Source organism: Acomys russatus, chromosome 15, assembly GCF_903995435.1.
Source record: "Acomys russatus chromosome 15, mAcoRus1.1, whole genome shotgun sequence".
In the NCBI taxonomy this organism is placed as follows: domain Eukaryota; kingdom Metazoa; phylum Chordata; class Mammalia; order Rodentia; family Muridae; genus Acomys; species Acomys russatus.
The window spans coordinates 62,516,208-62,520,875 of record NC_067151.1 but is presented as its reverse complement, the minus strand read 5'-3'; positions in this window follow the sequence as shown (position 1 = coordinate 62,520,875).

Sequence of the window (4,668 nt, the reverse complement as noted above, 5' to 3'; positions counted from 1 at the left end):
CCCATGGAGAGGACACAGTTTGACTATGGAGAAAATGGCGAATCAAAACTGGGTGCCCTTTTCCCTAGCAGTGAACTGACACAATAGCGACGGCCCCATAGAGCTGTGTGTGTGTGTGTGTGTGTGTGTGTGTGAGAGAGAGAGAGAGAGAGAGAGAGAGAGAGAGAGAGAGAGAGAGAGAGAGAGAGAGAGAGAGAGAGAGAGAGAGAGAGAGACCTGGGCTGGACTGGGCTGAGACTCTGTTCCGGGTTTACTACCCAGGTATTGAGACTCTGTTCCGGGTTTACTACCCAGGTACTGAGACTCTGTTCCGGGTTTACTACCCAGGTAACGCTTTCCTCCGTCAACTTCCCAACTTTAGGTCAAGAACTAGACCCGAGCTCTCAGAGGCAATATTTGAAGTAAACATTTGTGAACACGGGGAGAAGATATGGGAAAGAGGGTGGAGGGAGAGGTAGGCGGAGGGAGGGAGGAGCAAGGACCTGGAGGGCCACCACTTACTCACCCAGCCCACCTCCCCTGCCCCAGCTTACTGGTAGGTAGAGGCCAAATGGCGGGGCTTTCAAGCCCTTTACCTTTGCTGTGTACTTGCTACTCCATAGCGGCCAGAGCTCGCTGGAGGAGAAGGGGGTGGGGCTTCTGATGGGGAAACGGAACAAGAGAAGGACCAGAAGCTGAAAAGATTGTGTGGTGGCTTCCGCTTTACAGGGTACCCGAGATCACGTGGACAAAGCAAAGGTTTATGTTGGCTCGGTTTCAGCTGCTTGGTCCTGCTGCTCTGGCTTGAGGTGTGGAAGGCCTGCTCACCTCAGGGGAGCCAGGAAGCAAAGAAAGGCAGGCAGGCCTGGGGTCCCGACGGCCCTTTTGAAGTCGCGTTACTGGGTCACACATCCTGAAGGTCCCACTGCCTCCCATCAGTGTCACTGAGTGCTGACAGCGCCTTCACGCTTATGGATCTTTGGGGGAGGGGAACATTCCAGATCTTCAAAAGTAGGATACTAGAAAGCACAACTAACGCTTAGAAACTAGACCTGCTGTCCTGGAGGTGGGCCGGTGGCCTTGAGCCCTACTTTGTCTTTCTTTGCCATGGCTCTGCGCACACCATGTCCCTGAAGTAGCTAGACCACACAGGAGCCGCTTAGGACAAGGTGTTAGGGCTCTAGTTCCAGCCCAGGGGAGGCCCCTGCTATGCTCCCGGCTAGAGGAGCTGACGTCATTAATTCCATTCCACCGATGGTGGTTCCCGGCCTCACTATTCACCCAAGGCTTCCTCTAGTGACGTAAGCAGGCAAACAGCCCTCAGAGGTAGACTCCACGGTAGACACAGTATAACACTTGATCAAGTGGAAAGCCCCAGACAGGAATATTCCAGTGCTCCCTACGCAGGGGACCCGGAATAAAAACACCAATAACGAAACGTTCATGACTGATTGCTTATTATCTGTGATGGACTGAATGCCTGTCTCCTAGAACTCATGTGTTGATGCGCTAATCCTGGTTGAGGGTGTTTGGAGAGGGGCTGCCTCTAGGACCTCTCAGACACCAGAGCTCTCAGGAAAAAAAAAAGTTTGTTACGTCACCCAGTCTACAGTATTTTTGTTACAGCACCATTTCTTGGCTATATTAATACTATATTAAAAGAAACATATATATATGTATACGTATATATATGTATACATATGTATACATATATATGTATATATATATATAAAACAAATTTATAGAATGAGCCCCTAACCATATTCTTATTTTTAAAGTAATAAGAAGAAGCTGCAGAGATGGCTTAGTGGTTAAGAGTGCATACTGCTCTTGCAGAGGATCCAAGTTCAGTCCCCAGCACCCACAGGGTGACTGTGACTCCGGCTTCAGGGGGATCAGACACCTCGGGCCTCTGAAGGCGCCTGCTACTTGAACACACACACACACACACACACACACACACACACACACACACACACACACACACAAACATGAATAATAAAAAAAATTAAAGTGTAAACAATAGAAGAAGTTTACTAATATCCTCTTCATAGGACTCCGGGAACAGAGGTGCTAGTGTGGTCCATGGGATAGGTGTAGGCCACAGGGAAAATACACAGAAAGGCAGAGAACCCATAGAGATCCGTGAACTGCTCCCAGTTCGGCCAATATCTACCGGGGGTCCTACTAGACAGTGCTTATTGGTGTTTAGGGCACAAAGATGTCCAAGACATGGATTCCACGTCCCATGGGATATTAACTGGGCCACCCAAAAGACAAAGCTGTTTCAGTCTGATTAAACACAAATCAGGGCCCAGGGTGGCGTATTAGAATAGGCACAGGCTGTGGGGCTGGGTTGCTGCCAACCCCAGTTTGCTATGTTCCTCGTGTGAAATGTGATTAATTGTGACACGCTTGTGGCACACACCTGCAGTTTCTTACTTGGGAGGCGAAGCAGGAAAGTTGCTTTAGCCCAAGAATTCAAAGCCAGCCTGACCAACATAGTAAGACCCTGCCCCCCCATCCCGTGTGTGTGTGTGTGTGTGTGTGTGTGTGTGTGAAGCAAGAGAAGCTTGAAAGAAGCAGCTTGTTGAAACCTACCTGCTTCATCAAATGTAAGTGTGTGTGAGTGTGTGATGCAAGCATGTGTGTTTGGGTGTGTGTGTGTATTCATGTGTATGTGGGTACACGTGCACATGTGTGTGAAAGCGAGAGACCACCTCAAGATGTTTCTCAGGAGAGGTGTCCTCCTGGTTTTCGGAAACAAGGGCTCACTGAGACCTGTGGCGTGCTGACTGAGCTAGGCTGCCTGGACACTGAGCAGGGATCCTCCTCCTGCAGCGCTGGGATTGCAGATGAGCCAGCTTTCCATGATTTCTGAGGCTTGAACTCTGCTTCTAAGGCTTGCATGGCAAGTACTTTACCAACTCAACCAGCTCCCCAAGCCTGTCCTGGAATGTTTGATCCCCCTGCCTCAGTTTCCCAAACAGCTGGGATTACAGGCCTGTGCCGCCAGGCCCAGTTTGAAAAGAATACTATTGACACACGGTAATAGCGCTATGGGCCGCTTACTCTGAGCCAAGCAGTTTTCCTATATTAGCTCATGTACAGTTAACAGCGGCCCTATGAGGGCGGCATTCTCCCCCATCCTCCTCTTTATTGCTTTGTACTGGGCATACCAAGGTCAGGCCAGCAGACTGTGGGCAGCAAAGGTGGGTCTCAGACCCAAGGTGTCTGGATCCAAAGTTTGTGGTCTCAGTAGTCAAGCCCAGCACAGACCCTCAGCTGCAGCCATGCCTAGGAGTCACCTAGGTGTCTTTGGAATTAGTTGATTGCTTCAGCTTATCCTGGGAGGGTCTGAGGAGTTGGGAAGGACTTTATAGAAGTGGGTTTTACAACACATTTCCTCATGTTGGGTGACCCTCCTCCCTCCGCCTCCCTCGCCCCAGCCATACAATTATTTTCATTTCCACTTCATAGCTGTAATTTTGCTACTGTTATGAATCATGATGTAAATTTCTGATAGGCAGCCACTGTGAAAGGGGTTGCGACCCACATGTTGAAAACCACTTTAAAAGTCGAGGCGCACAGGAAACAGGTTTAGGAAGTTCAGTTGATTGCGCACCTGTGGCTCCAGGGCCCGGTAGGGGTGGGATGGGGCTATGAGGGTGTGTGTGGGTGGTGAGGACAGGAAAACAGGAAGAGGAAAAATAGTAGGATCCTTGGCTGGTGGGTTGGGACCAACCTGTGTCAAGCTTAGACACCGGACAGCAGAGCCTCTGAAGAATCCAAGGTTAAATAACAGGCGCTCTGAACGTCGTTTTCTTTATTCCGAGAATGTAGACATATTGAAGGAAAATTAGCATAAGCAGGAAAACAGGAAGATGACAATTTATAATTAAACTAGCTAGAAGCATGGTAGAGACCAGGGTTGACTGCTGGAAACTGGATGCAGTGTGAACTGGTTCTTGTTCCTCCCACGAACCTTCCTTGGGGCTAACTGAGAAGAAAGGCTCAAGTCCCAGCCCTGGATGGAGAGGCCCATTTCAAGGCTAAGTGTCTGTAGCTGCCTTGCAGCCTGGTCACTCACGGGTGGGCAGGAGAATCCAGGAGCTGAGCTGTGAGCTGGCTGACTAGAGCGAGGATGCCCCAGGCAGTTCCCGGAGATGCCACCCCTTAGACCGCCTTCTCTGCTGGGGGCCGGGCGGGGAGGGGGCGCCCTTCCCACCAAGGTTTCCCCAGCGCCCCGCCTTGCCCTTTAAATGTTCTTTGAGAACTGCAGATCTCTGTGAAATTAGATGGGAAGGAAACATTTGTCAGTCCTAACGACTTTTTGATTACTGGGAGGACTGTCAGGCCCAAGCTCTGGAGGCAGAAAAGCCTCTTTAATCAGCTTGTGATGTGCTAGGCTCCTGGGGAGCAGTGTGAGCCTTGCCAGTAGCTGGCCTGCTGCGCAGCCTTTGGGATGCCATGGGGACTTCCTGCTTTCCTTATCCGTGCTGACAATCAGTAGCTGCAGGTGTGGCAAGTACTGGACACACTAGTCAGTAAGAGCAAACAGAGGCAGGGGTCGAGGAAGCAAGCTCAATTTGAACACCAACAGGCACAAGCTAGGGGACCCTGGGGATGTGACCTCAGCTGCTACATCTGCTCTTCATGGCCACCCACCTGCAAGAGAGCAATAATAAT